This window comes from Pezoporus occidentalis, unplaced genomic scaffold (genome assembly GCF_034315485.1).
Source record: "Pezoporus occidentalis ecotype Australia unplaced genomic scaffold, CSIRO_AGI_Poc_V1 ctg197, whole genome shotgun sequence".
Lineage (NCBI taxonomy): Eukaryota > Metazoa > Chordata > Aves > Psittaciformes > Psittacidae > Pezoporus > Pezoporus occidentalis.
The window spans coordinates 1,334,338-1,359,954 of NW_026913822.1; the positions used below are offsets into that span (position 1 = coordinate 1,334,338).

Consider the following 25,617-nt stretch of genomic DNA (forward strand, 5'->3'; position numbering starts at 1 on the left):
AGCCTCAGAGTACATGTTAAATATACCATGGAAGCTAGGATAGGAGCCTTTTTTTCAAGTGGGGAAGCCAGAACAAGGGATAAAGATCAACCCAAACAGATGCCAGTGGCATCCACAAACTGTTTTTGTGTTTGCTGTTTGTCTACCAACTATGGTTCAAATTACAACAGCAAGTATTTATAAATATAAAAGTATGAATGTAGATATTTTTACTGGGACTATGTCTTGTATTTCTCAGCATCAGTTTTTTATCTTGATTTACAGTTGAACTACATTCAGGCCCTAAGCTTTCCACTTCTGGGTTACTATTCCCCTCTATCTGCAGCTTTGTTGAGCTTCCTTTACCAGTAATGCAGATCTGTGAGGACGAGAGCTCCGGAGATGCTGTTGAGGGAAGGGTCTGGGCTGGCATCATGAGTTCATGGAGAGTTATGCATTGTTGGGACAGGCATGAGCTGGTGCCAGCAGGAACTATTGTATTCCTCTTCCTCCTCATGGGGTACTTGTAATTGGAAACTCTCTTCCTCCATCTTATTGTCTACAAGGCTATTTGTTCAACCCCTACTTACCAGGGCTGAGACCTGATGCTGTGTTGGCCTTCTCATGCTGCTTCGTAATGGGCTTAAAGAGGCACAATTAGGCAATTGTGTACTTCTGCCCCAATCATGTCTTTTAGCAGTAGGAAAGCTGGTAACAGGACACAAAAGATAAATGAGGATGGTGCTTCATGATGTCAGTTAATCAGTCAGCTATTTTCAAGTACTGACTGATTAGTTAATAAATTGCAGGATGAAAAGTCATCTCATGCAGACACACACCAATTCAAGTGACATACTTAGGTTGTTGAATACCATAGCATTTGAAAGTGCTTGAGCAGTATATACCCAATTTAACAATTTCAGTCTTTATCAAGATTTCACTTAAAAAATTACAGGATGAAGGAACTCAAGAGAGACTGAAGTAAACATCTGGTTATGATTCTGGAAATGCGCTCCAAAGGAGCATTTTAAAATATGTGGCCAGTGCACAATACTCCCATGTTACATCCTTTTTAAGCAAAATTAGACAGATGTAAATTTATAAACTGCACAACTGTACAACTCTTCTAATTATTTATCCAGTTCTTTATATCTAATTATTTATTCTTACCTGCCTGAAAATATTCTACCCCTAGTCTTGCTTTATGACAAAACAATATAAAGTGAGCTAAAGATGACGGTAACCCCATGACCCTTGCAAGACCCTATTTATAAATTATATATCATAAATATCTATTACAAAAATATTACCAGTGGGAAGGGAAAAATCAGTAAAAATATAAAAGTGTGCATTATAAAAAAAAACCTGTCATGAGTTGAAACATCTTCAGTTAAATATATATATAACATACACCTCATATAAAAGCTATTAATCCAATTTAACAACATTCAATGCATTTATGCTAAGAAACTGTTAAAAAGCACTAAGTGGAATTTACTGAGATGAATAAAAAGCACAATTACCAACTAGACTTAGGAGATTTCAGTTAGTAAATGAGGCTGTGAAATTGCTTTGTTTTAAGAGTATTAATGGATATGCTCGCATTTGACTAATATTTTATGGCGCAGGCTGTTACTAAATTAGATCCTTTGCACATCTTCCTGTAAAGTCATTTAGTTATACTTGGAATACATTTTTATTGCAACATTTTTAAGAGTATTCTGTGTTTTGGAAATTCCTAACCATGAAAAGCTTTTCAATAAGCTGAAGCTACCCTTTTTACCTGTTCCTCACAAAGTAAAACACTGCTGGGGGTGGACCCTTGTTTCAGAGGTGATGGCAGGTGCTCTCTTTTGGCAAGTGGTGCAAATGCCAACTAACTCAAAGAAAAATCATGCTAGGGTAAAGCACATTCAATACCATAATTGCGTGTTTTGTTGTGTCAGTGATAAGAAGAAGCCATGTGAACTCTGAATCGCATCCTATCTTCAGAAACTGTGAAGCATAATTTTTCCACCCTAATTCTGACCTCCCCTTAAGGCTGAGACTGCAAAGATGCCTTTGGACAGGTCTTCTGTGACCAGTTTTATGAAGATAAGGGATTGGTTCTAGGTTCATGCTAGAGGAGCTGGTCTGAATAAGATTACCGCTCCTTCTTTAAGTTTATAAGTAAGTCATTAATTTGGTCTCTCGCAAATTTCAAATTTTGTTGGAAAAAACAGTATTAGAGAAGCAACGTTCTAGCTGTCTATAGTACATAAAAGACGATATGCTGGAACTTTTATTTGGAAAATATTTAAAGATTGTATCTCAAAGAGGAAGAAAGGAAAACTTAGATATTATTATCTTAATAGAGGAGCGCAGTAGGCTTGCATCAGCACTTTCATTTATTATAGTCTTTTAAAATGCCGGATATATAAGTCTGAGCAAAACTCTTGGTAAAAAGAAAAAATAAAAATAAAGGCATCCACAAGTCCTAATATGCTCAAAACTGCTTGAGATTTCAAGTGAGAGAATGTGAAATTGTATATATGCAGGCTTTTCATATGTGAATTTAAATAATATATAAAGTTCATGTAACAGTGAATAGCAATAATAAGCATAACCTTAGTAACAATGGCCAAGGAACAGAAATAAATACCCTCTGAATAATCTGAGGATTATAAATTTTTATGAAGTTATACTATATTCAGTGAAATTTGAAGGTTGTGCTATCTTAGCCTTTCCCATCATGTTGTTAAACAGAAACCACCTTTGAATGTGGGAAAGTGCTTCGGATGGGTCAGACCCATTGCATAATAGTGTGAGGTCCCAATACCTAGCTTTAATACACCTCCACACTTTCCATGTTACAAACTGATTAATATATAAATTCTCTCTTCAATTAACCCTGACCTGATGCAATAAATTTCTGTATAATTTTTCCTGATAAGGATGATATGCAAACCACAGAGAGGAGAGCAGCAAACCTGACTGAGGGTAATATTAGCCACATGATAGTCTCCGAACAGAACTTGGAGAAAAAGCAAAATCTACCATAATGTACTGAGTCGTTATTGCTAACAGAAGCATAGCTCATCTGTAACAGCAGTAACATTGGTCTCAACTGGGGAAACACGGCAGGAGGTTCACGGAGTGCTCTTCCACCATGCTGGGGAAATGATCCCTGGTGAATGCCCAAATGCAGCTTGAAACATCAGAAGTGCTGGTACTCAGATCATCTAAAGCACCAGTTACAAATATATTACAAGGATGTATATGCTCAAAGCTGCTGTTATATGAAGCATGTCATCTGTATAGCCCAGGGGAGAAGAATTAAATTGTGCAATCCTAGTTAGAAGCTGAATGGATGCTCTGATACTTGGAGCCGAAAGGCGTAAAATGCAACAGCAAGCAGTCAGAGAGGAAACAAGCTTTGGCCTGTTCTGGACATTTCTACACTCCAGAATAAACCCAGTTTACCACCAATGGCTAAGATAGCTACAATGTGGGAGCGCCCCAAAAATAGAGAGTAGCCAGCTGAATTGATTGAATTTAGTGTTATGAGTGGTGGTAAATAAGCCCAACACTACAGGGGAAGTTGAAGCTCCAGCTTTCCACTATAATAAATTCTTGTAGCTCTAAAACCTCCACTGCTTGAACCGTCAGAGGCTCCTGAGTGGGAGAAGTGTTCTTTTATTCATCCTATGAAATCCCATTCAGGTTCTGCTGCCATATGAATAGCTGATAATTGCCATTTCCTTCCACTTGCTTGTGTTCCCCAGGAAATCGCAGCTGGCTGCCAACCCCACCGAGGGCAAGCAGGGTGGGGAGCTGTGCGGCAGCAGCTGCAGGCAGCACAGCTGTCCTGGCGGGGTTCGCGAGATACCAGGTCACCTTCACAGGTGTGTACAGGGTGTGAGAATGCATGGGGATGGGGATGAAGAAGTACCACAATGGGGTACTTCAATGCCACTGACCAGCTTAGTGGCTGGTCATGTTTTCCCTTTCTTTTCTTGTAGCTGCAGCCTTCATCAGCTGCTGACTGAAGCAAAACTTCAAGAGTAATGAAGACCAAGAACACTTGTTGACAAGGAGGGTTTCTGCAGTTGAGAAGAGAATTTCTGGGACTGGAGGTAGAGAGTTTGGATTCTTTTTTTTTGTGCTATTTAGGTCTTTTACAGCTATAATAATACAAATTTTTCTTGACTTTTCTCTTGAAGAAGATACTTATTATAGAGCCACCATTATAGAATGGTTTGGGTTGGAAGTGACCTTAAAGCTCATCCAGTTCCAACCACTGCCAGAGGCAGGGGCACCTTCCACTAGACCAGGTTTCTCCAAGCCCCATCCAACCTGGCCTTGAACACTGCCAGGGATGGGGCAGCTGCAGCTTCTCTGGGCAACCTGTGCCAGGGCCTCAGCACCCTCACAGGGAGGAGTTTTATTATTATTTTATGTGGTGTCATTAAAAAAAAAAAGATAAAAATTAGAAGCAATGTTCAGGATTAAACTCATGCATTTTGAACACAAGAAACATGTTGTTTACCACCATCCACAAAACTTCATAGTCCATTGTGCCTGTCAGCTGAAAAAAAAAATTGAAAAAGAATTATTTGAGCATACTATTCAAAATATTCCCCCTTTATCAGTAAGCAGATACACAGGACACCCTAGAAGTCCAAATTAAGTTGCACAAGCAGCAAGAGGTCTGGCATTTCATGCATCACAGTTTTCACGTGCTTAACTGAACATGGTTTCATTTGCAAGACTAATGTAGGGGTATTTGTAATTAAAATATTTATTTCCACACACGCACACTCAGGCACATATAGATGTAAATGTTTGGGTGAACTTAGACTACAAATGATGTCTGCTGTGCAAAGCAGGGAAAAGGATTATTCATTTCACTAGGGCGGTTTATAAAATAGCTTAACATAGATGGACAGCAATGATATAACATTACTATTTAGTATGAGCATTGCCTGATAGAAAAGGTGTACAGAAAGCATCTGACACAAAGGCCTAATGGCACAGTTTCCACTCAGGCAAAATTTCCAATAATGCTTTCAAAACCAGAGGGAGGCATTGACCCATTACTACTTGCCGCTAGCGTAGCCTCAAGGAACAATTGCAGGACTGGGCCATTATATAACACTTTCCATCCCACAAAATCCCCTGCTTCTTTCTGTATTGTACCTTCTTACAGGTAGATAGAAAATATGTTTTCCATGGCAAACTTAGTGACCTAAAGAGTAAAGTGCAGCAGAAACCATGCACACCAGTTCAAGAGTGTAGTGGTGATCTTGGATCAGCATCTAACTATGTCAGTTGGGGAAAGTGGAGTTTAATAACTCATTTCTAAATAAAATAAAATGAAATTAAAGCAGACCTTTAAGGAACATAAGCATCATCTGCTTTTATCCTACCCCAGATACAAATGGGGCTATTCACCCACCTCTGCTCCAGAGCACCAGTGGGAAACCTGGGTTTCCCTCCAGGTTGTGTCACTCAGCTGCTAGGTAAGGGGTATGTGGCATTTGTGAAATCTGACAAGATATCAACCCAAGGTGACTCTGCAGTGAAAACACTTGTGAAATGGAATTCCTATGCAGGCAGCCTCTATCCACTCAGGGCAAGATTGTAATATACTCCTTGCAATTAACATTTTACGCAGCAAATAGTCTCAATGAAATCAATAAGACAACCCGTGGCATTAAAGAGCTTTTTAATATTGGCAAGAATATCACCACTGGGTTTTGGCATGTGTTGTATTTGATACACAGAATCTCATAAAAGACAAACAACAAACAAATCCAGGGATCACATGCATCTACAGCTGAAAATATTAAATGAAATCCTTACAAGCAATGCTATCTTTCCTGTCTAAGCTTGTTTATGGCACAAGTATGATGCACTCTTATGCATAAAACTCTGTTTCTGAGATGAGACCAAGTATACTTCTGGGTTACAGAAAGACCTCAAAACCAGTCCATTTTGAAAATGCTGAGAGGCACTTTACCATGGCAGCCTTGGCTGCTCAAAATGAAATACAAGAAATAGCTAAATTACATGGTAATACTCCTACTGACAGATACAAGTCTACAGTCTTTGGATTTATAAATGAATCATTTGAATTTTGACACTATCTCTGGAAAGGTTTACAGCACCACAATTATGATTATAGAAGGAAGAAAAAGTAAATAGCATTCAAAACTGTGAAAAGAAAGACTTGAATGCTGCTAGCTACTAACGGAAAAAGTTCAGCAGGGGCATGATGTAGCCAACAATTTGTATTTTAACGTATTGATAATGAATCCCAACATAGCCATTCAAATCAAAGTCATTATGCTTTCTTTTGTCCCTATGGAAATTTATATCAATAATACTGGCATTATCCATATATACCTATATGTATATCTATGCATATATATTTCTGAATTACAAAATACTATTGTATAATTTTACTCTCAGTTCAAATTTTTAACACAGTGATGCACATCTCCGTTCTTCCAATAAATTTATTCTGCTAGTGTTTTTCAGCATTTTAAATCCCTAAGCGAAGTCAATAATGTTGGTTACTTACCATAAGCACTGTACACGCCATTCTAATACAGGTTATTTGCAATTTGACATCCTCATTTATATGCATTATTCCACTTGGAAAATTAAATGAAACCCTTGATTCAGAATCTGAAACACTTAGAAGTAATGATCTTGTTTACTGATTGACTGAAGTTGTGTTTTTTAAGCACTATTTAATAGAGGAAAAAAAAGGCAATATCAAGTAAAAATGAAAGCATCTAAGTTATTTTTAGGAAGCATCCATACTGCATGAATAATAGACATTCATTGTGTTTTTCATTGTTTCATACCTCCGAGACAGTTACTTAGCACTGTTAGCTTAATACTGCTTCAGATATCTTATAATTCAGAACAAGAATCTAAAAAACTCATTGAAAAATAAAATGTAACACTCAACATTATTTTGCCAGAATCCCTTTTCAGTATTGTTTGCTTACTAGCGTATAGATAGTACTTTCTTAATAAAAATTGGAATAAATTAGAAACAGAACTGGAAGTGCTTAGGTCCAGTGTGAACCGTAAGCCCAAAGAAATGTAAAAAGTTACTTCTAGACCTCCACTGGTGTCAGCACCTTGACACCAATGAGCCTTGTCAGTACCTTGACAAGGTACTGACAAGGCTCAGGAGTAAAGTGAGCATTTAACAGCAAGGCCCACATGATGGTTGTGCCCAGTTAAGGGCTCTGCTGAGGATCACTTTAAAGAGAATGACCATCTCACAGTGACTGCACGGGTGCAAAGATGTAACCAAATTTGGAGGAACAAAATTTGTTCCATGAATCACAGGTTTAGCTCTAAGTTCAAATGAGGCACAAATTAGGCATTGCACTGTGCTTCAGATAATAGTGTGAAGGGAAGACAGGTTTCCAATGACACTGGGTATATTTTGTTGTAAGTAAATAACCCTGAAACAAGAAAAAAGTGGATTTTGGAGGGCAGATGACTTTTTTTTTCATTTACCCCTTCTACTAGAATCCAATTTGAAGTCCTGGTGAATGTGGTGCTTTTAAGTAGTTAATCTCTATTCAGATGATATTATTTCAAATTCAAATTTATAAGCATAAATTTGGGCAAATTCATTCTCACATATCTACAACCTCTCAAAGATTTTCTCAGCCGTTACTATACTGCAGATAGTCAGTTTACTTCCAGATCTAAACCTTTCACTTGAGATTTTAAATGTGTTATTTACCACAGAAGAATTGTTAATTTAGTACTCATTAGCATAGAATTAAGATAAATCTGAGGAAAACAATTGAGAGAATGAAAAATATATTGCATACTAAGTTTAGACAGTTTAATGAGCAGATGTTGAAAGCTTGTTTGATGGCATATTTTTATTCAGAATTATATTAGGGATTATGTAAGAGCTATACTATGGATTATAAAAAGAAGAGTAATTTCAGTTTAATTTAGCCCTATGAACATGTGAAAGTGTTTCAGACAGGTGAAGTATACTAAGGGATGTCTTAAGCTACCACTCCAGGGACAATATACAAAAAAGTCAGCTACCAAGTGAAGCTGACATTTTACTAAGTCTGGATATAATTGTGCTGGAAATCTTGAGGATACTTTGAAGCAGTCTTAAGAGAGGATATTGACTCTGGAATTCCTCCTTAGTGTAAGTTTCACTGCAATTTATTTTAGATCAAATATACGCGTGACACAAGATTATACTCCTGCTCTGGATGTATATATTCATTTCACCACCTGAAATTGTTGGGAGCTACATAAGCTCACTTCTGTGTCAGCTGATGTACTTTAACGGGTTTGTGTCTTGCGACTGGAAAATAGTCATGAAGTTCAAACCACTCTTTTTGTGATGGACATGCACTGAGCGGCTGGTCTGTTTGAACTGACTGCACATCAGCTCATGTGTTTTCACTGCTCTGTTGGACTTCAGAACCACCTTGCTGTTATTTCTCTTATCTCATTTGCTGCACCTAGGTCCTCAGCCAGGCCTGGCATTAAACCTTCACAATACCTCAGGAGCACATTTATGGGCACTGGGGCTCACAGTAAGGTGCAAACAGAACGCGTAAATATTCTCCTCTGTCCCTGTTCTCTTCCATAAAATAATGATAAAAGCTCTGTAACTTTCATTACTTAAAAAAGAAAACAAACAACAAAAAACTGTCTGCTATCATCTTCCTCTTTTTTTCTTCAGTCCTTCTTTTTCTGACCTCTTTTTTTTTTTAGTAATTAATAGCAGAATCCCCTTTTTATGAAGTTGCAGCCCCTTTTCGTAAAATCATAGAAGGGATTGGGCTGGAAAAGACCTTAAGGATCATTTAGTTCCAGCCCCCTTTGTGAGGTATACCTTACTAATCACCCTGTTGAAGGCTCTGTCACTTAGCTATCAGCATATTTGAGCAGACTGATTTTCTTGCTCTGACCAACTATTTTATCCCCAGAGACCCTGTCTGAATCAGTTCTAATGATCCTCTCTTATTGACTGTTGATCCTCCACTGCTGATTCTTTGGCAAGTGCAATAATTTCTCCTGATGCCCCCTAAGCTTATCCCACACAACATAATCAAGTCGACTCAGAAAATGAGAGTTGAAACCTGGGAAAGAACATATGCAAACATGTATCTGCAATAAACCTATCCTGCCATTTAATTATTCTATGATCCAAGTGAAAGCATCTCTATATGACTGGAGAACAACAAACAAACAAAAAAAAGTGACTAGAGTAAGATTCTTTGTATGACCTCTACGGTGTGAAAATGTGAAAAATAAATTTTGAAAGCTGAATACAGGCAAAGCCAGCACAGAATACGGCACAGATTTACTGGTGATTATTCTAAAATACAGCTATGGGATACTGCAAAAACACATCTTGCTTAGTATTTCATTAATGAATCTACTGCCTTGAAAAGGATGCAAATCATACATTCAGGCGTTTGGAGAGTTTTGAATCCTGTTCCTAAGGGATGTTAGAAAACCCCCTGCAAAGTGAGCACGTCAACCCTAAGGTTACCGAAAGAAAATGTACAGGGTTTAAATATTAGCAGGCTGTCCTTTTATTTTATTTTATATACTTTTTGTAGTATCATTGAAGAAAAAGCATTCAGTTGAGTAAAAGTGGTAGGATTTCTAATCGTCTGTCTTCCTACAAGACTTACTAGCTCACAAATGAATACTCTGTCCACTGCATTAAAAAACATAAGAAAAGTGATAATTCCCAAGCTATTCTACTTTTGCAAAAACTGTTTTCAATAACATGATCTCTTTCCAACCTGAACAGGGGCAAGTGTCAGAATTTGTGACTTCTGCATGAACACCCCATCCACAAAGCTGAAGAGGCGTCCTTCCCTTGTACACCGATATTGTTTGGTGCAACTTGCAATTACAAGAGATTGTGCAGTATCAAAGAGATCCAGAGACAGCGTGGAAATAAAGATTCCCAAATACTGAATTTTTAGTACTTAAAATGAATAAATAAAATTTAATTTCAATAAATAAATACATAAATGAATAAGATTTTAGAGACCTTATCACTGAAAGTCCTTGTGTCTTTGTGTTCTGAAAATGCAAGTATTTGTAATTAAGGAGTCTTCAGCTAAAAATAATATAAAGAAACAGCTCATGAAACCTTTTGAATTGATTGCATCTGCAGAGGTTCCTCTCCATGTTAAACACTTGCAGTGATTGACACCCTAAAGTGATAAGGAGATAAAGAGCTGATTAAATTTTGACTCAAGCACAAGCCTTGCCAGGACAGCGGCACAGACAAGTGCTCTCTTAGACTTATTCTTGCCTGCCTATGAGTGGCATAAAGACAGATGTCATGAGTGGCACCGTTTTGTCAGATTCTTAGCAGAGACTGTCTAGGCTTTACTGTTTATAAATTAAGTATTTGTTAAATTATAATATGTAACTATGCACTACACTTATCTTTGCTTGAGAGAGATTGACACAGTGAATTACGAAGTTAAACCCTAGGCTAGAAGATGCCTAAAAAGATTAAGTCATTTCATTCTTTTCCAAACAATTAGCAGCACTAGACTGCTAAGAGGAGATAATTGTAATTGGGAAACTGAGAGAGGGCAATAAACAAATTACTCATGTTTCCTCTGAAGCCTGTTGGTTTACTGTTATTTAATCCAGAATCTCAGAAGACTGTAAATTATCCAGTGACAGAGTTGTCACTGGCCCCTTGAAAAGGATTTACTTTATGTAAAATATACAAAAAAGGAAATATGCCTAGTTGTTTCAGGTGAAATAGGATAAACACAGCTGATTCTGTTCTCCTTCTCCTTCTCCTTCTTCTTCCTCTTCCTCTTCTTCCTCTTCTTCCTCTTCCTCCTCTTCCTCCTCTTCCTCCTCTTCCTCTTCCTCTTCCTCTTCCTCTTCCTCTTCTTCCTCTTTTTCTTCCTCCTCCTCTTCCTCTTCCTCTTCCTCTTCCTCTTTTCTCCTTCTTCTTCTTCTTCTTCATTTCTTCTTTTCTTCTTCTTCTTCATTTCTTCTTCTTCTTTTTCTTCTTTCATCTTTTTTTCTTCTTCTTCATCTTCTTCTTTCTTCTTCTTTTCTTCTTCTTCTTCTTCTTTTCTTCTTCTTATCTTCTTCTTCTTTCTTCATCTTCTTCTTCAGCATCTTCATCCTCATCAACATCATCACCATCGTCATCACATTTGTACTGCCTAATTGTAGACAACAGTCAAGAGGTTTTGAGGTTTTGCCAGACAAACATTAAGTTTTACCAGTTTAGCTGGGAGGCACCTTGTGTACTCTCCATCTTTCAGTACTCATTGTGTTATCCATCATAAAAAAAAAACGAAAAGTGATGAAAGCACTTACCCATTCAATAAAAAAGTGAGATAAGTAGCTAATTATAGCTAACTAGAACAATCACAACTGAAGCTTTAAGCATCTCCTACCTGAGACTATACCATACCTTAGAAACAATCAGGGTACTTCCTTACTCTGTGGCCACATACATGGGCCACATCATATGGTATTAATAGGACTCAAAGGACCTAGAATACAACCTGAAGAATTCCCTGAAGCCTTTGGAAAGTTTTAGAAGGTGTGGGTTTTTTTTCTTTTCTTTTCTTTTTTTTTTCATTTTTCTTTTTTTTTCCTGCTAGCTTGGGTAGCAAGGAGAAGGAGTACTGTTTTTGCAGCAGGACAACTGCCCATGTGCTTGTATATTAGGATATGTGAATACTGCAATGAAGTCTGGATTACAGACAAGCACAAAAGTAGTTATTTAAATGAAAGAGACCTTATTCTTTGCCTTTCCACTATCCCAGTGCAATAGCTACAAAGCAGAGGAATTAATGTTTTTCTTTTCTTCTAAATCCCTTCACTCAAAGGATGAAAGATGTTAAAGAGAGTCTTTGTTTTGTTTTCAGCCCTTTTTATTTCACTTGTATATGTTGGCAGCTGACAGAGCCCCAAATCTTGTCAATCCCACTGTGCTAGGCACAGAAGTATAAAGAACATTACAATTCCTGCTCAGAAGAGCTTAAGGACAAAAATCTAAAGGCCAAGACATGGACAAGATAGCGATACCTCTAGTCACAAAGCTTTTACACTTTGTCACAGAAAATAATGAGAAGCACTATAAAACCCACGATGTTTAAAAAAATTGTATGTATATTACAGTTTCTGAATCAAGTTTCCAGAATTTTTTCCTGTACTCATGACAACCCTCCCCCTTCCAAAAACCACATTCTTTCTATTAAGAGTAAAAATCTGATACAGAGCATGGGACTTGTGTGTGTGTAATATGAAAAAGCAGTAAATATAAAATTGAACTTAAATTATGGAAAAAAAAAATGTCACTTCACAGCGAGTTATCTGCTGCAGTGTCCAGAAAGAGGTGAAATAGCAGGAAAAAGACACGTGATACATCAGAGGATATAAAGGAAGAAAATGCAAATATGTTTACATTGTTGGTTTATTCCTGGAAGCTGCCAAAATTTCCCATTGACAGAATTTATAGTGATCCAAAAAGCTACCAAAAAGGCATCTATATTAGGGAATGAGAATGCATAACCAGCATTTACTCTTCTGGTTTGTCTGAAATGCACATAACTTGTTATCTCCTCAGAAGTATGTCTGTTTGATTCATCATCATCTGACCCTAAAATTTCTACTTTTCAGTAACAGAATACAGCCTACGAAAACACAGCAGACAATTATGTCAAGATACCATGAATCACTGCAAACAAAATATAAAAATAGGTTTTATATTTTATATTTCTCTGGGAAAAAATACTCAATTTGCAGAAGGAAAAATGTGCCATTTGTGGATTTGAGTTATACCTGTCTCCTTTAGCTTCACTCCTCAGATGATAAGCCACATACACGGACAAGCAAGAGTAAAAGAAAAAATGCATTTCCAAGGTTTGGTTTTGTCCAGTTTGCTCACTCTGTGCTTAATGACAGCTACAGTCACCAAAAGTAAGCAATCAGATTACAAAGATTTAGCGATAATGAAAAGTTACTGCTGCCTCTATCTCACTATCACCCATCAAAACTATAATGATATCTACCTATTAAGTCTATTTAGAATAATGATAACCTGATGGCAGCGTAATCTTTGTTTAGTGCAATATGAGAAGTTTGCAGAGAAAGGAAAAAAAATTGAGGTTATATTTTCACGTACATTAAAAGTATACATGTGGGGTGTGATATCCTGTTAACAGACATCATATGCCTCCTCTGGAGATGTTAATTCCTAATCTCATCAGGGGAATGCGTGTGTGTGTGTACCGTGTGTTCATCAGTAATATTTCATAAATTGTCTGCCTCTAGATGATAGGTTATACACATCTGAAAACCCACATTGTTTCTGTCATTAAGCAAAAAATCAGTGGTGGTTGTTCCTATATTTAACATGTTTGCCATGTAGCAGCAACTGATGAACAGTGAGAAGGAGCATTACTTTTAATGAAAGTAAAGAAATGCTGGGCTTAGTCTTGATCTCTACTCTAATGAATCTCAAACTAAAAATAATGAAAAGAGTTTCTTCCAAGTAACGAATTTAGGACTGGGTCTGTTTACAGTCTTGGTGTAAAACTTTTGATTGAAAATACCTGGCATTTGAGCATATTTTTTTTATTCATAAATGGCAGAGTTTTAACACTGTGTTTGGCAGTATGAAATCCCTCAAAATTAATGCAAATTAGAAAGCACACTCTTACCTTCAAAAGCTGATTACTGTAGAATTTTTCCGCAATGAACACTTTAATAGGTTTCCACTGTGAGCTTTACCTTCACAATTATACATTTCTAAATTATGCAGACAAATATAAGCAATTCCTCATGAGGTCTGTATATTTTATTGGGTAGGGAAATTAAAACAAATGGGAATTTAAAATTAATCAGGTGATGTTGAAATAAAAAATCTTTCATGTCACAGAAGATTTATAACTCTTTTATGTGAATGTGTTACAATGAAATGACTTGATGTTGTTTTCCTTTTTTGAAAAGTTGGTTTTACTTTTGTCCCTGAAAACTAGCATTTTTATTTGATTCAGAATTTTGTAGTAATTTGCTATAGCTTTTGACGTTAAATTTTCCACTATATGCACTTGTATCATTTTGCACTGCTGTTTTATTTGAATCTGAGTTTCTCAAAACCAGTGAAAATATTGGAGCTTTAGGATCTTTCATAGCAGAACTAACTGGGTGAAAGTATCTAACAACTGTGTGATAAAAAGGACTTCTGGTGATCTTACAAAACATGTAGTGTCAGGGTAGAGATGGTTGCTTTGTATGTTCAGGCTGTGAATCCTGAGGTGAGGGGATTGATGGGACAAAGAATAAAAGCTCCTGATGATTTTATGAAGTCCTGATGAACTACAAATACGTTTATGTACCCACACAAGTTCTTCTGCAAAGATTATAAAACGGCAGGATCTCCTATGGAGGCTATAAAACCTCTTGGACTCCTGAGGTTTTGTTAGATCGACGTGAGATCTTGTGGAACTTCTAAACTTTCAGTGAGGTCCTGCAGAGTTTATAAACTCTGGCTGGACCTTAAACAAAGTCTGAGGTTCCTGCAGCAGTTACAAAGCCCACCAGGAGTTTTGAATTTTTCACAGTATTTCACAGAGAGAAATACAACTAACCTTTACAAAATTGTAATGTACTTTCTAACATCGTTCAGATATTTGTAGGAGCAATTGAGGACATGAAGAATCACCAGATTACAGAGTTTCTGTCTACATGCTGAAGATGAAAAAAAGTCTTAAGAGATTAATGATGTTATTCTCTTTATTACCACACTCCAGACAAACGTAACTGTACTCATTTGGCAAACAAATACTGTAAAATTTTAAATCAGTGGGTCTACCGGAAATAAAACATTTTTCCCATGAGAAACAGAAGTGAAGAGCACTTGATTGAAAATTAATCCAGCCATTGTTGTCTGTGATAGAAACAACCTGAAAAAAACAGTGTTTTATATCTGTTGCATAGGTTAAAAAAAAAAAAAGTTTTTTGTATCTTTTGCTCCATGGGATCCTTTAAAAATTGCCAAAAAAAGCTTTTGAGTCTTCAGCTCTATGAAGTTCTTTAGAAAGTACTCAGTATTTGTTTTTCTGAGTGCAAGAAAATGCAAGCCATTCCTTGGCTTTCATCCCTGCTGCTACAAAACATGTATTTCAGTCATCAGACAAAACATGAGTCATCACAAAGTGTTAGTACATTGGGCACTGATCTAAGGGGAAAGAGTCCTCACACATCTCCCTTCTCACAGGAAGTGTGTAATTGATTGCATCAGCTTCAAAAGATCTCTGGTAACTATTCCATTTTCCTCTGATACAAGAAAAAAAAAATCAGTCAAATACTGATGTGTAAGGTCTTCCATTAAGGGTATCAGCATGTCATAAATAGAAGCCTACATTTATGTTATTGAACTTTTAAATCACTGTTAGGAAGCTGAAACATGTGTGTACAAGAGATTTCAGTCACAAACAGAAATACAGTTTAAATAAAGAGTTTTCAATCTCTTCAGATGTTAAGTCATGCTTAACATTATCTCTGCTTAAAAATACCTCTTCTTCAGGATATGTTTTTTTCTTTCAACCCTTTGTATATCTCAGCTTCTGTACCTTAGAACATCATTTTAGGGGAAGCAGGGTAGTAGAATGTTGTGTGTGGAGAGCAGAGAAGTTCTTTGTAAACATCTGCCATTGCTTCTTATGTGGATGAATGCATAATGCTTCCAAGTACACAAATCACATTTTAGATTTAGATCTCATTTACATAATACATAAGAATTCAGAAAATGTCCCAGAGGGCAAGTAAACACTTTGAGCATAAAATAGAAAGAAATTTGGAGAGCTGTTTCCTTGTTGGTTTCTTTAGAATGTTTTTAAAAGTAAGAGATGGTTATTGCATGTAACAAAGTTTTTCTCAATCTATCTGCATGTAAAGATTCCTTTGTATGAAAATATTGCTCATCCTGCTGCAGGAACATCCCTCACACAAGTGAATTTCAGGAATTCAGCTCCTGATGACATCTGCATAAAACCAGTGAATTTTCTAGAAACACAATAAAATCTTTTGCCTGAAGTTTTCAAGTCCCAATTAATCAAGACCCCAACTCCTGCTCTGTCAAGCTGAGAACATTATTTGGTGCTGGTTGGAAAAGGCCACTTTTCATTATTTTTTATGACTGTATTAACAATTTCATTGCAAACACAATTTCCATCACTTGAGACCACAACAGAGTTGTCTCATGGCTGCAATACCTTGACAGTCTTTTTATCAGCTGGAGGGTGATGGAAACCAAAAAAAAGAACATGAAAAGATTAAATTCTCAAGCAAGTAGTGACAAACTCCTTGTCCTTGAAGCCTATATAAATAACTTTCCTGTGTTTTTTTAACCTGTTCCCCCCTCTCCCCAGCCATCCCAGCAGTGAGGCATGTCACTCTGATGGTTCACATCCATCTCCTTTTATTGATGTCCACTTTGGTATCTACACAGGTCATCAATTTTGCTGCCTCTTTGACAGCCTCTGGGAAAGGAAGGGCAGCCTTGCAGGACTTGGCATGCGGGGGAGGCTTGACTCGCTGCTGGACTCACAGTTCCAGTCGGATGCTGGTACCAGGGTCTCATAAATCTTGTAGGTGACCCAGGTGAACTCTGAGGCTCAGAGCTCACTGAAAACTGATCAGGCCTCTGTTTAGTTTAACAGGCCCTTTTCAGTGAGAAGTGAAGGGTTCAACAAATGCAGAAAACAGATATATATTAGTTGAAAAACTAATGACTTTTGAAAGAATGTTTGACAATTGTTTAGGGCTGTCTATAGATCCATTATACTGACAAATGACCAACTTGGTCTATGCCAAACTGGAGATGGGCAGTGAGAATGCAACCTCGGTTTTCATTTTTTTCCTCCCCCATTTCCCTGCACACTCCCCACTTCTTTTGTGGCTTCATAAGAGCCACATGTGGTGTGGTGGTCAGGCAGACTTAAAGAAGGTGACAAAGTATACCTGTGCAGCTTATTTTTAACCTTACAATCAAACTGGATTTAAGCAAGACTGCAGATGCCCCTGGTGACCTGCTATTGACCGCCTGAACTTTTAAGTGAGGGTCAGCTGGGGCCCAGCATAGGAGGTCAAAAGCTGGTCAGTGTTCTTCAGCTCCAGCATGTTGAATAGAGAGATTTTATTGCTGTGATTTATGCAATTTGCACAGACAGGTTAAGGAGACCTTAAAACATGTCACAGTGCTCACTTACACTGGGTACACCATCTACTTGGAAAATAAATTCCGATTGTCCGTATGAAATCTCTTGTGCATACGCCTTGAAGTATTTTCCCCTCTGTACTCTAAAACTTCATTCCCACACTCGACCCCTGAATGTGACAAGGTTAGTGTTTTCAAATTTATTTAAACAATATGAATGCACCAAATGAAGCACTTTACAAAGCTGATTAATTACAAGGCCAGAATAACAATTGATAATGAATTATTTTTGGGAGAGGGAGGAGCAGCTAAACTTTTCATAAAGTTAAAATCTTAAATCAGTCACAGTGGTAATTTGAACACAGTGAAGACTAACTTTTAACCAATCCACAGAAATCAGTTTGGCATTTCCTTTTCAGTTTTTATGTTCCTTCTTTTGTGCACCAGAAATTCTAAGGTTGATGGGAACCTGTCAGACTAACAGTAAAGAAGAACTCAAAAAAAAAAAAAAAAAAAAGAGCTTTCAACTCTTTGTAATCAAAAGTCTTTTTTTTTTTTATTTTCCTGGTGAAGCTTAAAGCAGATTTAATTAATTTTACCCAAACCCCCACCCAAATGAGTTTCAGTGTCTGTTCTACCTGCTGCTCAAGCTCTTGGTCTTTCTCAAGCAGAAATGGCTAGTGGTGATGTGGATTTTCTGTCAAACCTATCTCTGACCACCAGACTTGTTTTCACTTGTGATCAAAGCAAGAAATTGTGCCCCAGGCATCAAAAGTGAAAGGGTAGGGCATTTAAAACACCTTTTAGTGCTGCCTCTTCTTCATTGTAGTAATTCACTGGTGTGTGTTACCCTGATTTGATACATCTAATTTAGCAAGATTTTAGTCCATAATAGCATATAACTGCATTTGACATAGTGAAGGGAAAGAAAGATAAAATTTACTAAGTCTGCTGAAAAAATGGCTTTAGCAGCTAGTCATTTTCATAAGTATTTTAAGGATGCAGTTTTAATAAGCATATCCTATGCCTTAAATTATACTTACATGAAGCTCAAGAATGGCTGAGCATGAACTGTTTAAATCCATCAGGTAAGTGAATGGTTATTAATAAATATATTTATAACCAGCTGTAGAACAGAGGAGCACTGGTGGTTAAATAATAATTTGCTTTTAAAAGAACTCATACATATTACTTAAAGTGATAGACAAGTCTGTCATGAGCATAATGCATATTTTTAAGGCTGCCAAAATGTATATTTATCTGAAAGCCTGGAACAGATCCAAAAGACACTTCTCAAGTCAATAACTTGACTTGCAACCTCCTATAGAAGTATCTTTCTCTAGTAATGAAATATAGGAAAAGCTATCAACTCCTCACTTATTTCTTTTAACTCATAGGTTAAGGTACACAGTGCCAACCACTGATTTACACATAAGAGGGTCTGCAAACAAGTAACAGGAGTTGAATATGATCTCTCACCAGTCTGCAGAGCTGGCACTGACAGCTGTGGTCTTGTTTTAGCCTGCTGTGTGTGCTTACATAAAAGCAAGGCAGACAGTCTTCCCAAAGCAGAGTGTTATTTTTACCGTAAGTTTCCACAGAACACCCTAAGCTTGTCTCAGAGTGAAGAACAAAAGTTGGCCACATATGCCATTATTGATCACCTGGCATTTTCAAGGGCACTGTCATGAGTCCACTGATGATTCCATGCTTTGCTCTTCACTGTTTAACAGTGAGTGATAGCTGACTGGGCTCCTGACCAGTTACAAAACTATCACAGAATAGATACCAGAAATAAGGAGTGAGATGCCTACCATCCCATGTCTTGGATTATATTACACAGTATAATATAGAATAAAATACAGAGAATAGTAATTCTCACCCTCACTTTGTTTATGAAAAGGACTGTTCCTAGTAGACTGACTGTCCATTGAAATCCCCACCATTTTTCATGCTATTCTCAGCCTTCCGAGGTGATCAGTTTGAGAAGACCCCGTTGTCTATATCCCATGGTCCAAACCTATAGCTGTCAGTTTATCATTGTGGCTTTCAGGTGGGAAGTCTATCCCACATTCCTCACAAATCTGTGACAGAAACCTAAGAAAATAGAATCTCATTTAAAAGCAGGTCTAAATTTGTTTAGGTATTTCTGCAAACTAAGAAAAGTTGAAGCCTAGAAGTATAAGAGCAAAAGGTTTTTTGAAGGTTTTGTTCAGGGAAAGTTTCAAAGTTAATTTGAATCCTATCCACATTTCATCTAAACTTAAGCTAGATTTCTCACAGGAACGCACTCTTTCAATGTATTTCTGAAGTTTGACACCAGGTAGAATTACAAATACTGCAATAATGCTGGATAATTCTTTTTGAATTGATAGTTATGCAAAGCAGAGCAACCCCAAAAGGAAAAACAAAACCTTCCTTAGACACTTCAAAATATTTTATTTGTGATGGGTACAATGTGCAAATTTCTTTAAACTTTTTCATTTTCTAAGTATAAAAAAAATTCTAGATCCTCAGTTAGAATTGTGAGAAGAGTGAAACTTACAGCTGTAAAAGGCATTTTCCTTGTTTTGGAAAATATACCAGATTTAAACAGCAGTATTTTAAGAAGAATTCTTCATCTAAAACTAACAAGATATTAATGAAGAAAGAAGTACTTCTGATGCCTGTTGGTCAGTTTTGGATCAATATACCAAAAAATAATATGATATAGAAAGAGACAATCCTAAATATAATCAGTATGCTTTAATACAGAGTTCCTGTTTCTAAACAATTGGAAAGATGTATAGAGTCACGGGTTAGATATACGTAATTTTCTGTATTTGTATTGCAGAAGTTTTCCACAGGCAGTTTGTGAATTTTGGTGTTTCTTATCACTGCCAGCTCAAATTTCTTTTGATTCTTACCCTTTGTAGCACAGAAAGCCTTGAACAGCCCTGAAGTTCAGGACGGAAGGTTCTGCCTTTATTGTTGAATATTGAACTGAATTCTAGTGCATCTGAAGTGTGAGCTGGTGAAGTTTGAATGAAAAGTTGGAAGGATGTGTAATGATACTTGTACATTTGTATGTAAAATAAAATAAAAACTATTATCAACTGACAGTGTTTGATCCAAACAGGAAATTTTAGCCCAAGAACAGATTAAGACTAAGCCTGCATATGAATGAAATAGGTCCAAATGGAAGGTTAATCAGCTTATCAATAATACAGCATTAATGCTGTGTCATAGAAACATAGCACGTCTTTCATCTTTGTGTGCAGAAAGAGCAAGATCAAAAGGAATCTGGTGCTTAATGTTCACCCAAGTGCAACAATTAGACTTCAAGCACCCAGTGCCTAATCCTGAAAACCAAAACTGTACATGAAGCTCCCTTGTTGGATTTATTTGCGTACCCTACAAAGAACTGCCAAACTTAATTATGTGTTTTCTCACCTTTCCTTGTACCTTCTCTTACTTTCTTTGAAAAGCAAATTCTCACCTATCAAATTCCTAAGAAGTTTGGACTTCTGGGTGTTCAGCACTCTGTACACATTGAGAAAAAGATCTTAACATTTTCAGTCAATTTTGCATTCACATTACTCAGTCTGGCATTCAAATAGAGTCAGCTTTCCTGTCCTTTATCAAGAAAGTACAAAGTGACTTATTCTCATTATCGTACAAAGCAAAGACTATTTATTATATTTGATTTCCTAAATTAATATCTTTAATGTTTTATTACCATGCTGGGATTAGAGAGTTGCTCAGACTGATGAGCATAGAGGAATCCTAAAACTCTGGCTATGTGAAACATGTTCTTGAATGGCTTCTCTAAGAGGACACTCTAAATAACTAGATTTATAGCTAGGCTTTATATTTTAATGTGAAAGCAGGTGGGTTCTTAGTTATATCTTCTGGGCATACACTATGGAACAGACAAACATTGACTTTTGGCTTTGTGGCTTGCAAAGAAAGTCATCTCATGGACTCATACAGGGTGGCTTTACCTTCCCATAAATAAAGAAGTCTATAACCTCAAACTCAGGTATTTATCTTATTTTCACAAGGTTAAGTGTGCCTTCTGTTCAAAGAAGCCTCTTGAGAAGTCAGGTTAGAAACAAAAATACTATCTGCTTTTAGGTGGAGCATGAAACCCCATATAAGGCCAAACCTGAGGTCATAAAGAGAATAATATGGGTTTAGCATGCAGTGCAGCTGCTGTATGCTGTATTTAGCCTGAGAATAAAAATGGAGCTTTTGTTTCCGCTACTGCTACCCCTTGCATCTTTCTAAGTAATTTGTTCCCTCTGTTAACAGTTAACTTGAATGTGTATTTATGTGGCAGCCAGTTATTTACTTAAAAATGTCTGATTTCAGAAATAAAGCAAACAGTCTTGACACAACTTTAAAAGGTTATATCTCTCCTGAAAAAAAATGTATTTATGAAGGCCCATGCTCTTACATTGGTACCCCCCTTTATTTTTGCTGGCAGAAATCAGTGACTCCCATCATGTAGTGAGGTGTCATTCAATTCTGCTACAGGGGAGACATCAACAGACCAAGTTCTGACTTACATTAGGACAGAGGATCTAGGGATGGTTTGTAATGAGCTAAATCAAGAAGAAGTAAAATAAATAACCTCTCCTCAAGCTGTATCATTCTCAGTCTTCACAATGACCAGCTGGGGAGCAAGTCATTCAAGGTCTTTTTTGCAATGAACGCCAGGAAAAAGCTGGAAATGGCAGATTCCAGGGATGAATGGAGAGGACTGCACAGATTTAATCCACTAAACAGAGCCATGGAAAAAATCTAATTCCATTATTCAGTGGCTGCTGAGTGTATTTTACCTTAGGGAAATGTACTTCTCCTTATTTTCAGTAATTCTATAGTCCATTTCAGCCTCTATGCTTGAAAATTAACAGCATGCTAACAGGACTATTGCCTGTACTTATGGAACTGTCTGTTTAGGATTAGGCCAATAAATATTGACGGAGATAATTGTTCCTGCATTTGAACAGCAGACGGATAGAACTGGGAGTAGTTTAACTGGCATTTGCATTTATGCTTGGTAAACAGAGCTGGGTTTGAAAGTGCTGAACATCCAGCATTGCCTTCTGCACAGTTCACATTCCAAAGCATCAGTGATCACAAAGATCAGTTTAATAAAATATTGTAGCAAAGGTTAAAGCAAACCATTTGAGCAGTAATTTATCACATCTAAATAAATAAATGCAATGGCAGTACATAATAAAATACATCTAATTGTCCTTTGGTAATTTTATTTTCTTTTTTTTGAAGTCTCATCAGTCACAATTTCCCTTAATTCCAATTTCATGTGTCATGTTTTGTCTGCACATACTTTTCAAATTGTGTTTAAGTTTGACCAGCAAGATATTCAAAGGTAGCTACACACTGGAGGAGAACTGGTTTTTCATTTCTTGTATGTTTTCCATTAATTTCACTTTTTAAACTTTGTTATTTAATCAGAAAGTTTATGGATGACTCTGTGCGATATATATCACCCAGAATGAAATAATTTGCTCACACTCAGTTTTCTACTTCATTAGCTAAGACAATTTATCATGCAACTAGTCAATCAGATAAGGAGGACCTTATTCTATGGTCATATAGCTCCCTGCATGACTTTACTCAGTTACTCAAAATAAACTCAATATGCAGTCTTTGCATACTTTGTGTGGCCAAGATGCATCAAGGTAAAAGGACTGACAGTTCAGCTCAAGAAGACCATTTAAGTGAAGTGTACAGCATAACCTGAGGGAAGGCTGTCCTCATGGGACAACGTTCAAGGTACATTAAAGAAATGAAGGGAATGGACCCTTCTCTGCAAGTGGCTGTGTGCCTGACGTTCTCCGTGACTTGCATGAGTGAGTGATGCATAAAATCTCCTTCAATTAAATAATATGAATTGCCTCTGGCTTGATGAACGACTGCTAAAAACTGTGTGCTTCTCTCTAAGGGAAGTACACTTACTTGAATCCAAACAAAATGTCTGGAAGTTATATCAAGTTATAAAACATGCTGTGGCTGTTAACGAAGTGCCTCCTGCACTGGTTCTGAATATGATGCCCATATATCAAAGACCTCTGACATTGTTGCCACTGGATCTGGACACAGGAAATACAGGATTCTGGGCAGATGAGAGCTGAAACTGAAGCTCCAAAAACCTTCCTTGTGCAAGTGATTAGGCGCAGCTGTTTGGCTTCACATTTTGGAGCACTTGGACTCTGCAATCTGTGACATTTTTACAGGACCACATGTGCAGAGGGTAAAAAAAGGTATCATGCCCTGGCTAGACAGCAGATGTAGGGATAAAGAAAGGTCTCCATTAAGAGAGAAAAAAATAAATAAAGAAATATTAAAGGGAGCTATCAGAACAAACACGGGAAATATATCTGTTTTCCCAAGATAAATTCATAAAAATTTTCCCCAAATTCTTCAAAATGAATATACTCATTCTTTAAAAACATCTTTGCACTTCTAAATCTGCCCAAAGTTATGAAGTTTTAAGATAAAAAAGACTAGGGAAACTCAAATGTCACCTTGATACTTGCCCATACTTTATAATAAAACAGCTTGCTCAGCAACATTTCAGGATGAAGGCTCCTTCAGCTCAGATCATCAAAACATAAATACTAGGCTGTATAGGAGAAATTATATGAAAAATCAAAGCCTAACATTTTCACCAACTCTCCTGGTGCTCCTTATTTCTCAGTTCTGTACTGTAAAAGGACCACAGAATGATGAGGATTAGTCCACAGGAGCCTTTTGTATAAATTGATGAAAGCTTTTTATTCTACGGTTTTGGTCAAATAGCTGTTTAAAGCCTGATCCTACTGCACAAAATTTTACTTTTTGTAAGGTCTCTACTACCCACCACCAGAGACCTTTACTCAGCCAGAACTCTGGTTTCTTTCTGTTGACTTTTTATGACTTGAAGGTGTTTGATTAGAGGTGCTTCTCTGATCAGTGTACAATACACAGAAATTTTTATGGGACAACCAGACTGTCTTGGGTGTCCTGAATTTAACAATGCAGAAGCCCCTGACTCTTGGACCAACAAAGTATTAGGGAAAACAACAAACACACTCTCATTTTACCTGAAGTAGGAATTGTGAGTGGGAGAAGGTAGATTTTGTGTGCTGTGGTTTCAAAGTTGTGATTACTGAGCCCTCCTTTAACTCCCGTTTTCACTTAGTGAGGACAAAGCCCTGAATGTTTCCTACATCAGAAAGTAAAGCTGACCTCTGTTATACTTCCCAGAAACACAAAGGAAAGTGGTTTTTATGTCCTAATTACAGCAAAGTTTCAAAACTCGTTAACACCCACTGCTGGTGATGGGAGGAAAAAAAAAAGCATGGAGCTAGGGCTGGAGCAAGGTGAGTAAAGTTCTTGTGGAGAAACGGAGGGTTTCATCTCACTTCTCATTATTTTGGGGGCTCTCTGGGAGAAAGCCGTTCTGAGAAACTTTATCATACTTGTTACTCTTCTTGAAACTCAACATGGTGGCATAAAATTAGAACAACACATCTTCTTCTAAAAAAATAAATTATAATCATGACAGGCTCAAAAATAATCCGAAGTCATGACCCAAGAAGGCTGAAAGAAAACTGACACATGCATTGTAGGGTGGGTGGTGGGTGGTGGATTTTAACCCTTCAAAAGCCTTTCTACTGATCTTTTATTTACAAGGTGCTATTTCTCAAAACAGGGTGGGGAGGTGGGGGGGGGAGGGGCAATGAGGGGAGAGACTTCTACTTGTTCCTTCAGTTGCCAATAGCCAGCCCGCAGCGTTGGGAACACTCCTGTTGCGGGAGGGAGAGGGAATCAACAGCAGCACAAGCAAACAACCTAATTCCATTGTATCCCTGCCCATGGCAGAGAGTTGAAACTACATGATCTCATGGTCCTTTCCAACCCAAAGCACTCAATAGTGCTATATTATTTGATATTTTTTTCCTCACATGATCCCCTTGGTTTAAAACCAAACTCAATTTGAAGGAATGGAGAGAGGAAAGAAAAGAGGAAGAGATCAGCAGGTAGGACAGAGCAAAATAATCTTAGAAATAAGGGAAATTGGGTTGTAAAAGATCAGCTCCTATAGAAATGTGGTCCTGTAAAGCCCAGTCCTATAAAATCAGATGTTGGAAAAAATCTATTCTCCATTTAAAGGAAAAAAAAAAAGGCTGAGAAAGAGAGCATTCAAACTACCTAAAATAAACAAGAAAAAATAAATTCAGAGTAAGGCACTGTCAGTAAATGAAATGGTACCCAAAAAATTGTAAGCCATTTCAGCAATTTCATGTTGCATTGAAATTTCTCAGGCACAGTAAAGAGATCTTTCTATGAGATATACGATGGGAGAGGAAAGAGACGATATACTGACTCACCATGGAAAACATGGCATTGGAAAGAGGCAAAAA

At 37.2% G+C, this 25,617-nt stretch overlaps 1 long non-coding RNA gene across 2 annotated transcripts in view; it reads left to right on the plus strand.

Annotated features, from left to right (window-relative positions):
- The first annotated feature begins 2,814 nt into the window (after positions 1–2,814).
- Positions 2,815–25,617, plus strand: part of LOC134163014 (uncharacterized) — a 32,339-nt gene continuing 9,536 nt past the window's right edge. For both annotated transcript variants that reach the window (XR_009964526.1, XR_009964527.1), the window contains exons 1-2: positions 2,815–3,863; positions 3,981–4,094. This is a non-coding gene — a long non-coding RNA (uncharacterized LOC134163014). The remainder of the gene's footprint in view (positions 3,864–3,980; positions 4,095–25,617) is intronic.